The sequence below is a fragment of the Pinus tabuliformis genome, chromosome 2_2 (assembly GCF_031772625.1).
Source record: "Pinus tabuliformis cultivar Carrire ecotype Pingquan chromosome 2_2, CPIR1, whole genome shotgun sequence".
Lineage (NCBI taxonomy): Eukaryota > Viridiplantae > Streptophyta > Pinopsida > Pinales > Pinaceae > Pinus > Pinus tabuliformis.
In genome coordinates, this window is record NC_142300.1 from 1,164,387,340 (window position 1) to 1,164,399,751 (window position 12,412).

Genomic DNA, 12,412 nt, shown 5'->3' on the forward strand with positions numbered 1-12,412 from the left:
ACCAACACTGAAGCACTGAATCAACTTTGGCTCAACAAATTCTGCTCTTACTCTCCAAATCTCTCTCTCACAATCTTTTTCAACTCTCTCCAACTCTCTCTCAAGTTTGAATTCCTTTTTCACAATGCACAAGCATGGAGGGGAGAAAGAATGAGGCACATATATATAGGAGCAACGAATCCATGTCATAAAGGAGGAGTAACTCGCATGCCAAGAGGGAGAGTAACATATGTTCATTTAGGAAATGTAACTCATTCCATTAAGAAAGTATGCATACCTTTGTAACTTATGCCATTAAGAAGGAGAGTGTAACATATGCATTAAAGAGCGTGTAAGAGGAATCTTTCATGACATGCTTTAATGAGAGCATAAGAGTGTAAAAAGAATCTTTTATGACGAGCTTTTATTTAGTGTAAGAGAGTGTAAGAGCATTAATGAGAGTGTAAGAGGAATATGCCATGCCAATAATGAGAGTGTAAGAGAACATTATTGAAACCATGATTAAGTGTCTTGAAATATACTATCATAAAGAGGATAATAATAATATTGATGATAAAATATTAAGTTGAGATTGAACTATTAGGATTGATTAATGATAAGAAGTGTTTTTTCATCAACAATACTAGATTACCTATTGATGCAATGTGATTTACTATTTTGAGACTTTGTAATTTTAGACTTTCTTTTTAGTAAATCATCCTTGAGCTGCCAATTTTCAACAATTTATGTCAAATAAGCAAGATATACAAGTGTTGGAAATTACAAAAACATGAAGAAATAAATGGCTGGAAATCAAATCTGTAATAGAGACAAATTTGGACAGCTGAAAACTTCAGATACATGTATAACAATAATGCTTATGTGCATACCGTAACCTCATTCCAAGGATAGTACAATAGCTCTCCAAAATCATATCTCACTAAACAATGAATACCTTATCTCTGGCAAAGGAGTTTCAACAAGCTAGTATCGTACAAGCATGTCCTCCAAGGCAAGATATCTTACTTGAGGACTCATGGTTTTATGGGAGCCCACTTTTGTAGTGGTGATCGTTGGTGTATGGGCCAGTCTAGCCTACATCAAGGTGCACCTATGTCTTACCGCATGGTTATGAGTGTATATAGTCTATAGGTGGCCTTGGCTTTGGTGCAGTGTTTCTTAGACAATGCTTATGCTTGGTAGTCTCATATTGATAAATTTCGAAATTCCCGCGGTAGTTCACATTTCCTAATGTGAAGTGGTCCTGGAGGTAAAAAAGTCAACCTGGTCTCAGTTTGTTTAGCTTGATGAGAGGGTTGCATGCCACTTAAAAATTTTCCAAATAGTAAAGGTAGTGGCAAGTTACAATTGGTAAAGTTGGTCAAATAGGTCAGGTGCAACAAGCCCTCCTTAATCATCCTAAGGATGACCATCCTCATTTGAGCCCTGTATCTGTTTATTTTGGGTAGCATCGAGTGTGCTCTAGCTCCGAAATTTTGTGGAGGGGCTAGAACACATGAGATCTCCAGAACCCAAAAATCATTTGGAGAAATTCCCCCTGGATGAGGAGTTATTAAACTAATTAATATTTTTAATGAGCTCTTAAGTCTAAACTTAGGAAAATAAAAATATTAATGTGTATTAATAAGAATATGGGTGAGAAACTTCTAAGTGACGAGGATCAAGGTTGTTTTCATCTTAGTCGTTGATTTAAGATTAAATCACGATCATTGATTCATCAACAGGGAAAGTATAAGAGGAGGCTTGAGGGTCAGTTGGAGATACACCAATAGATCAAAGAGTTCAATTTTTCTGGGGCGTTGTTTGCTGAGAAAATTGAGCTAGTGATCTGAGTTGGAGTGAGGGGCAGTTCGACAAGGGAACTTCAGCCTGAGGCCGAAGAATACATAGTAGAGAGGCAGAGTAGCACACGTAGAGAGATCACAGAGAGGGTGACGTAGAGGCCATAGAGGCTGACGCAGGTGACACAGAAGCTGGAGGGGCTGACGCAGGCCCTTAGAGGCAGCGCTGGGGTTTTTCTGTGGGGCAGAGAGAGAGCAGTTCAGCATATCGACTTTCTGAGCAAGGGAGGCTCACTGAGAGGGTGACACAACTCCTAGAGGAGGTGACGCAGTTCCAACGCAGAGCTTGGAGCAACCATCACTGCCCAACACTGGGGACAACATTTGTCATTTGTGGGGTTTGAAACTTTGATCATCCAGTTGCTGAAGTTGTCGGAATATCTGTCTCCAGATAGAGTTACTTCTGCCAGGAGTTTTCTCTGTTGGGTGAGCCATATCTGGCACCCTAGTTGTATTCAAGAATTTGCTTAATAATACAAACCCTTAATATGCTGCACCAGTTTTCCCGAATTGGGTTTTTTCGGGGACGATTGTCCAAAAATAATGGTGTCCCTTATGTGATTGTCTCAGTTTATTTCAATTCATGATTTGTATGTATGTGTAGGTTGCAATAGTGTTTTCATCGCTATTTAAGTAATGAAATAACTTGTTGAATGTAAAGAACAAGTAGGAGATGGTAAACCAGTGATTACAGTAGGATTTCTGATGTATAGATTAAGAGATTCTCACAGTATCATGGCATGCTCATTAAGTAGTGTCAAGGCCAACTAGGGGGCATGCTCAGTCCACTAGTACATCATAAAGAATCCTCCATTTTGAGCAACAGAAGCTTAGTGTTTTGTGGGGATGCTCTAGGATGCATATCAATAGCACAAGTCATCAAATAGCCCAACACTTTGTTGTCCTTTGAGATAACTCTAGGTCAATTAGTTATTCCAAAGCATCTATAATGTTTTGTTGTTTTTAATGATTGGATGACCAGTGAACAATTTTATAAACAGGTGCTTCAAACTTAGATAGATTTCCAAGTAAAATAAAAGGCTGTTCTTTAACTACACATAGTTAATTTGATTTTAATGGGGTGGAAAAGTAGAGCTTGGAGAAGTATAATTGATTTAATATTCAAACTGAATACTTAACCAGTTATAAGAAGAAATTAAGAAAACAATGTTTACTTAATTAACAAAATATAATTAAACTATTATAGAGATTTGATGTAATTTATTTATAAGGAGGAACTTACAATAACAAACAGTTCTGTAAATTATTCTCTTATTTAAACCACAACTTCATAGAGGATCCAAAATGAGACTGAAACTTAGTTAAATTTTGAATCGGATAACTGCAAAAGACTTAATTTATATGAAGAAAACATAATGAATAAACAAGATGAAACACAACTCACTGAGAAACAGACCATATGAGGTAAATCTAGAATCTTTTATTATTCCAAAAAAATGCTCCAACTTAGTACAAATCTGCTTGATAGCTTGTTCAAGGGTTCAACCCATAATAACTCAAAGGAGGAGTTATTTATACAAAATTTGCAAAAGATCTACAATCTGTTTGGAATGGCATACCAAAATAGTACAAAATTACAAAAATAGAACAATATAATAGGAACCGAGAAACTGCTGAAGAGGTGGCTCTATCCTTTGGGAATCTGTTGATGATCTGGCCTGAAAATACTGATGAGCTGTCATGCTGTTAGAATGAGAAATTACTAAATTGTTTCACACAATTGATCCCATCTTTCTTCACTTGGGATTTCCACATTTACCATCTTTCTAAATGTTTCATCCACTTCAATATATCTCTCGAAATTTGGCTTGGTGAGGAATAGATGTTTAATTTCATTCACGATGGTTAAATCAAACTCCAAGGCTTCCAAAAAGGCCTTCCCTGTAATCTGTCCTTTGAATCCTACAAATTTAGTTCTGTCTACTGCAATAGCATATAATTCCTTGCAATAATCTTCTAATTTGATCAATTTATCATTCAGACCTACCAATCTTGGTAGTCCTTTCTGATTTAAGATATTAAACTTTGAATGAAACCTTTTAACAGAAATATCCAGGGTTTGACATTTAGTTTCTAATTGATTGATCAAATTCCTCTTTTGTAATACCTTCTTAATCTCTAAGATGGTAGTTGTTCTGTCAGAGATGTTTATTTCTTCTAATTCTTCTCTGCTTTTTGAATTTAAAACTTTGATCATATCTGTGGCTTCTGTTGGCTTGGTCTTCAAGGCTGCTTTTTGTTCTTCTATCACTGCTCTGCATCTAGTGATGAGTTCTTGCTGCTAAAAAATAATCTGTATGGATGGCCATACATCTGTCATGGATTGGCTGATTTTTGTCCAAATATTTTCCTTGGCATGGGCCAAAGTATCTGCCATTAGGGACTCACTCTCCAATTTCTGAATCTTAAGTTCCAATTTGTGAGTCTTCTGCATCTCCTGCACATACAAGGTTATTAGAATATCTCTATTTAGTATTTAATGCTCAGTCTTTTAGCTGTTGCTATTTTTATTCTTTTAGCAGTTTCTTAGATGAAACTGTTTGTTTCCATATTCTACATAGAAACCTGATGTTTCTATTATTGTAAATATCTTTGTATTATCATTGAGCTGTTTGCTCATTTCTAATTAATTCATTCGATATTCTTTTATGGTATCAGAGCGAGGTTAAGAGATTTCTTGAACAGTTATTCTCTCTGCATCCTAATCTCTTGAGTCCTTTCTAAGGTCGAGCCCTCTGTAAGCCAGGTAGCCTTCACTGAGTCTCAGCTTCGGCTTTGCTCACTGTGATAAAAGCTTACAGTCGTCCATCTCGATACAGAAATGGATTCTTCTCCTGCATAATCATTTTTTCTGAGGAATTAACTTTGTGGCGGTGATCATTTCGTGGGAGCGGGATTCGTTTTCTGGCTGGCCAATTTGCACTCATCTCGTCTCCGATTCCTCTGTGGACTGTTTCGCGATTCAGTGTGTGCGTGTGCATTCACCAAGTTTCATTTGCGTCTTTGGAGCAGAGCGGATATAAGCTGTTGTCGTATCCACGATTACAGAATATTCGTCGCCATTCTTGAGTTATACTTAGTGTAAAACCCTTGGACGGACGACATCATTCCGCAGCATCTGTTCATTTTTTCCGCAGACGAACGACCTCATCTCACCGCATTCATCCATTTCCACAGCCTTCGTTCACGCGACATCACAGTGTCAACGAGCAAGGAAAAGCCGAGAATGCAGCTGGTGAATCCGACGTGAACACGACATAACAAATACGCAAGTGGCTCAGACGTCGACCGTGAGCAGCGTGGCTCTGTCCGAATGCGTTGTCTGGCTCGTTGTTGTGAGATCTTCCAGTGATTCACTTCTTTCCGCCCAGCTACGACAATTACGCATCTACAGTGATTTAAAGCTCCGCTTGTATCACGCGACGGGATTATAGTGACGGCAATCACGTAAAGGTATTTTTCAGAGTCACGGGTTTGATTTTCCACACCTACAGTGATTTAAAGCTCCGCTTGTATCACGCGACTGAATTATAGTGACTGCAATCACGTAAAGGTATTTTTCAGAGTCACGGGTTTGATTTTCAAGATTATAGTGACGGCAATTTTCACGGGTTCAATTTTCCAGATTCACGGGTATTTTCCAGATTCACGGGTTCAATTTTCCAGATTCACGGGTTTGCTTAGCAATTGGATTAAAGTATATTGTGATTTTATTTGAAAGCGGTGGGACCAGAATAGCATCACAGGTATTTTTTGAAGTGGGATCAGAACAGCATCACAGTTATCATCTGGTTTTGATCTGATGTTTTGATCAAAACAGCATCACAGTTTATCATCAGTGCACGTGATCAAACCAGCATCACAGTTATCCTTTGGTCTAGTGTTTTTTTTTATTATCTGGTGCACTGATACAGATCTGAGTAATTTTTTTTTTGTGCAAGCCCATTTCTTTCACAACAGAATTTGTTAAGATTTGGTACAGTCATCTTGAAAGAAGATTTTTAAGCAGGCAGCTACGCTTTGTTGTGTGTCAGACTTCTGTAAAATGGCCACGCTCACCAATCTGATGTTAGAAGGAAATCAACGCTTTAATGGCAGCAACTATAACATTTGGAAACAAAGAATGCTGACCATTTTTGAATACAGGCGTCTTGATCAGCTCATTTTGGGCAAAGAGCCTCGTCCCGGTACAGCTGGTACCGATCAAGATAAATTTGATGATCGAAATCGGGAAGCTGTTATGCTTCTCAAGCTCTCTGTTGCTGATGATCAGTTACCACAGATTCCTTCTGGCAAGACCGCTGCCGAAATCTGGCAACAGTTGAAAGAACTGCATGAGACATCTGACAAAAGCAGAGCATTTTTTCTCAAAAATCAGTTGTTCTCCATCATGATGGATGAACATATGTCTTTACAGGAACATCTCAACAAAATTAAAGACATTCGAGATCAGCTCGAAGCCATTGGTCGGACCATGGAGGAAGAAGATATGGTAGTCATTACTCTGAAAAGTCTATCGAAATCTTATGAACACTTCATAGAAACTCTCAACATTACAACCACAAATGTTGATCTGAAGTTTCCAGATTTGTGTACCAAACTTCTGTAGCAGGATCGGTGGAAACAGCAGTTTGGTAGTGGTACTTCATCAGTGCCCTCGGAAAATGCATTTGCTGCAAAATACCAGTCCTCTCAGTCTTTTCAGCAGAAAGGCTCTCCTCAGTCTTTTGATTCTGCTAGGAAGAAAAGTGTGCAGTGTAATTACTGTCACAGGTTCGGTCACATGAAGAAAGATTGCCGACAGAGGCTTGCTTTTGAACAGAAGAAACAGGGAGGGCCAAATCAGACAGCGAATGTTGCAGAACATACTGAGCAGACAGATTCTGCCTTTTACGCCTTTATGGCTAAAAGGTCTTCAGAACATGTTCCTTCCTCTGCATGGTACATTGATTCTGGTGCATCATGCCACTTCTCTCACAGGCGTGACTGGTTTATTGACTTCTCACCTTTCAGTGATTCAGTGGTATTTGGTGGAGGTGAAAAGTACAATGTAGCTGGCAGGGGTACAGTTCAAATTCAGTCTGGTGGACGCACGCTCATATTTCTAAATGTATACTATGTTCCTGGTATGGAGATTAATCTGCTATCTGTCAGCCAGATTATGAGGAATTCTCCTCAGCTTGATGTTGTGTTCAGTGCACACAAGTGCTCCATCATTGACAGAGAGACCAGTCTAACAGTTGCTGTTGGCCTAGAGGACCATGGTCTATACAGGCTACTTGACACCGGTGACTTTCCAGAAGTGGCTCTAGCAGCGCGTGTCTCTCCCATCAGCACTTTATGGCATCAGCGATATGGGCATCTAAATATGCAGTATCTCTCTCAGCTCTCTCGGGAGGGACTTGTGTCAGGATTACCTGATATTCAGACTCAGCAGTTGGGGGTATGCAGCGCCTGTCAAGCGGGAAAGCAACATCGGTCTTCATTCAAAAATGGAGAATCTTGGCGCGCATCTAAGGTACTTCAGTTACTTCATGCTGATATTTGTGGTCCTATGAATACAGCTTCTATCACTGCTTGCAAATATTTTTTACTTATTGTAGATGACTTCAGTAGAAAGATGTGGGTGTATTTTTTAAAAAATAAATCTGATGCTCTTAGTACCTTTCAGAAATTTAAAACCTTGGTTGAAAAAGAATCTGGTTGTAATATCATGACCCTTAGGACCGACAATGGGGGGGAATTTTGTTCCTCAGCTTTTGCCAACTTCTGTGATATTCATGGCATCAAACGTCAATTAACCACACCTTACACTCCCCAGCAGAACAGTGTTGTCGAGCGTCGCAACCGCACGGTTGTTGAAATGGCTCGTTCCATGTTACAACACAGGAGTGTTCCAAACAAATTCTGGGCTGAAGCAGTATTTACTGCTGTTTACCTTCTTAACCGATCACCTACTCAGGCTGTTAAAGGGAAGACTCCTGAAGAAGTTTGGTCTGGTCGTAAGCCTAAGATCAGTCATCTCAAAGTATTTGGCTCAGTTGCCTATGTTTGGATTCCATCTGCTAAGCGCTCTAAGTTGGATTCCAAAAGTCAGAAACTCATGATGACAGGTTACAGTGATCATCACAAGGCCTATAGGCTGATAGATATAGCCACTGGTCGTCTTAGCTTCAGTCGAGATGTAGTCTTTGATGAAGACAGAGGATTCTTTCAGTCTTCTTCTTCTGAGCAGCGTTCTGAGGATCAGCCTCACAGTGTTCTTCTTCCGGTCAGTTCACCTGATGGGAGGGATGATGTAGCATCAGTATTTGATAATACTCTATCTGAGCTTCCTCCAGAAGCTAACCCTCCTCTTGCTGTTCCTATTGAGCCTTCTCCATCTCCTCCTGATATTGGTTCCTCTACTCCTGATATTGGTTCTTCTTCTCTTCGGCCTAAATGGTGGGCTAAAACCATAGGTGATCTCCGGGATGATGAGCTCCTTGAAGGTAGAACTTCTAGACATAAGAACAGACAACAATCTACAGTCAATTTTGCTCTTATGGCTAACCTACACAGTATTTTTGAGCCTCAAACCTATTCAGAGGCTAAGGGTACATCTGAGTGGGAACAGGCTATGGAAGCCGAATTCCAGAGTCTTCAGAAGAATCACACCTGGGCACTTTCTGATCTTCCTGCCGAAAAAAAACCCATAGGCTGCAAATGGGTGTATAAAGTGAAATACAAAGCTGATGGAACCATAGACAAGTATAAAGCTCGTCTTGTAGCTCGAGGGTTCTCACAGAAGGAAGGCATCGATTATGAGGAGACTTTTGCCCCTACAGCCAAGATGAGTACCATAAGGCTTGTTCTTGCCCTCGCAGCTCAGTTCAATTGGAAAGTTCATCAGATGGATGTAAAGAGTGCTTTCCTAAATGGTGATCTTCAAGAAGAAGTCTACATGACGCAGCCTCCAGGATTCAAGGTTGCTGGTCAAGAACAGAAAGTATGTCGGTTAGCTAAAGCAATCTATGGATTGAAACAAGCTCCTCGGGCTTGGTACATGAAAATTGATCAGTACCTGACAAATCAGGGTTTTCAGCGGAGCCCATCTGATGCAAACCTGTATATCAAGCATACTGGTGATGATATCTTGTTTGTGGTTGTCTATGTGGATGACCTTATCATTACTGGCAGCTCTGGCAGCTCTGCACATTTGATCCATGGGATCAAACAAGATCTATGCAGAACTTTTGAGATGACAGACTTGGGACTTCTTCATTACTGTCTGGGGGTTGAAGTTTGGCAGACTGAAAATCAGATCTTTCTCTCTCAGTCCAAGTATGCCAAAAATCTTGTGGAAAGGTTCAGAATGCAGGATTGCAAACCGGCCAAGACTCCTATGGAACCAGGGCTCAAACTTTCAGCACAGTTATCCTCTCCCCTTGTGGATGAAACTTTATTCAGGCAATTAGTGGGCAGTCTCATCTATCTTACTGCTACCAGACCTGACATCAGTTTTGCAGTAAGCTACATTTCTCGCTTTATGTCAGCTCCTAAAGCTGATCATTGGATAGCAGCAAAGCGGGTGCTACGATATGTGCATGGTACTTCTGATTATGGCCTCTTATATACTCGCAGCTCCAACCCTATTCTCAGTGGCTACACTGACTCTGACTGGGCCGGTTCGGTTGATGACCGTAAATCTACAGCTGGGTATGTGTTTAGTCTAGGATCTGGTGCTGTTACTTGGACTAGTAAGAAGCAACAGGCAGTGGCTCTCTCCTCAACAGAAGCAGAGTATCGGGGAGCAGTTAAGGCATCCTGTGAGGCAGTTTGGCTTCGTCGTATGCTTGCAGATATGCATGTTTTCCAGACAGGGCCTACTTCTTTGTTTTGTGATAATCAGGGAGTGCTCAAACTTGCCAAGAATCCGGTCTTTCATGAACGAACAAAGCATGTGGAAACTCATTGCCACTAGATTCGCCAGCTGGTTGAAGACGGCTCAGTTCAGTTGCAATATGTTCCCACAACAGAGCAGCCCGCTGACATTTTCACCAAGCCTCTTGGTCCTGAGAAATTTGTAAAATTCCGAGGGTCTATTGGTGTTGTAAATAGATTGAGCATTAAGGGAGGGTATTAGAATATCTCTATTTAGTATTTAATGCTCAGTCTTTTAGCTGTTGCTATTTTTATTCTTTTAGCAGTTTCTTAGATGAAACTGTTTGTTTCCATATTCTACATAGAAACCTGATGTTTCTATTATTGTAAATATCTTTGTATTATCATTGAGCTGTTTGCTCATTTCTAATTAATTCATTCGATATTCTTTTAAAGGTGTCATTTTTGATTTTCATCAACTCTAGATTTTGGAATTTCTGCAGTACTTTCTCGTTTTCCTGTTTTTGTATGTGGCCAATTCTCGTGATAATCTAGTTGGATCAGTTGCTATTGATGTAGACTCAATGGCTGTTGATGATGAACTAGGCTTTGTACCTGTAACTGCTATTGGGACTGCTGTGATTGGAACCATAGCAAGCTGTGCTGCTTCCTTCTCTTTTAATAACTCTTCAATCTGCTCTTCCATTTTCTTCAACTGTATATTCTGCTCAATGATAAGCTTGAGCATATCCTCCTTTTGTTGTTCATTCTTTGCTATATCCTTTGTTAGAGGATCCTCTATTGAAGGAAACTTCAACTGTTTCTTTAATGCAACAATGTCTGCATCTTTCTTTTTGAGGAGTAGCTCTGCAGCTTTTACATCTTTGGGATCATATCCCACTTTAATTACAAAATCCTCCAATGATTTTATTTTGTTGTCTTTGGCTAAAGAAGAAATCTTTTCTAACTTAAGCTGAGACTGAACATTGGATAGGGCAGTCCTAAGTTTAGAAAGAGACATGGCTGTAGTTGTCATAGTAGAAAACAACATCTCACCAGTCTGTCTGTGCATATCCATTTGGTCAATTGGATGAATTTCACTGGTATCAAATGAAAACACAATCTTTTTATAATCTGATGGTGATTTAGGAAATGGAAGCTGGGCTTGTAAGAGTGCCATTTGCATTCTGCCTTTCTCACTGTCAAAAGCAGAAAGAAGCTTGTGCCGAGAAGTTGAAGTTTGTTTCGAGAATCAGCTGTACACATTGGACTTCAAAGTCTCATTCTTCTGCTTAATCTCAAGGAATCTTGAAAAGATATTTTGGTCATCTGAAGCGCTGTTTCCTGTGGACTGAATGATTTCTAGAGGCTCTCTAGAAGGTGAAGTTGTAGGAGTGGTTGAAGCACTAACTCCTATTGATGTAGACACTTCTGGATCTCCAAGATCAATTATCACTGGTTGAGTTTCTTTTGCTGATGTGACCAAGCCAACCTTTGGCTTCTTTTGTTGAAAAATGAATCCTTTCATAATATCTTTAGTAGATGAAGTCTCCTCTCTTAGCCTTTTCTGTTGCTTGCTCTGAGCAACTGGAGTCTATTCAGTGGGGGTAGATACAACCTGTTCATCTGCCTCTTGAAGAGTCCCATCAACCCATTGTTCTTGATTCATGAATTTTTCTATTTCTGGCCTTGGAGTATGATTATAAGGAGTCATCTTGAAATTAACTCTCAAAGCAGAAATAATGCCAAAAGGATCATAGGACCAGGTGAAGCTGGGCTGGAAATTCATCTTCCTTAACAATGTATTTGCCTCAACACCAACTGATCTGGTGTTGCAAATAAATGATCCAATTTGTGCTTTAATCTTGAATTGAGACTTCCTTTTGCTTGACACAAAGTGTAGGTCATCCATGTGGATCATTTGCCTAATATATTCCAGAGAAAAGATTCTCATAGGAACATATTTGGGCAGCTTATATGGTGCAAGCTCACAACCATATACTCTTATCTCAGTATAGTTCTGGTATAAATACCAGTCACCAGTTTTGGTCTGCTCACTTAAGTGTAAAATCCTTTTAATTTCATCCCCAATCCTTGGCTCTGTCTGACTGTTGAGGAGCTGTGCCACTGGATGTATGAATGTATCTACAAATTCTGAAAATGAGGAGGTGGTAGAAGTTGTCCTGACTATTTCTGTCTAGTGAATCACTGATTGATTCACTCCTTGTTCATCCTGCTTGCTGAGTTTGATAGGAAAAAGATCACCCTGCTGAAAAAGAAACATGTGGACAATTACAGAGTTGTAACTGAACACTCCCTGTACAGTAAAGTTCATGAATTGTTCATGTATATTATCAGCCAAGAATTGGTTGTAATTATACATGAATGTTGGTTGTTGATCTTTGTTAAAGATGGATAGGAAACCAAGGATAGTCTCATCAACAGACTGGTCATCTGGATATCCTAATAAGTAGGAAATCAGAGAAATGCAATGTCTGGAGGCTTCAGGAAACATGGAAGATGAGTAGGGTGGATTTCTTTTAGGTAATTCTGCATCCTCAGGTAAAAAGATTTCAAAAATTTGGGCTCTCTATGGAAAGGTTAACTTATGGTACAAATCCATAAGTGCTGCTGGTGAAAAATGAGTGAGAGAGTCAAATTGGGGGATTAGGAGCATCTGGTTTATG

General features: G+C 39.7%; 1 protein-coding gene across 2 annotated transcripts in view; it reads left to right on the top strand.

Annotated features, from left to right (window-relative positions):
- The window catches only part of LOC149197572 (triacylglycerol lipase 1-like), a 175,583-nt gene that overhangs the window by 86,592 nt on the left and 76,579 nt on the right, over nucleotides 1-12,412 (top strand). The gene's annotated exons all lie outside the window — the stretch shown is intronic.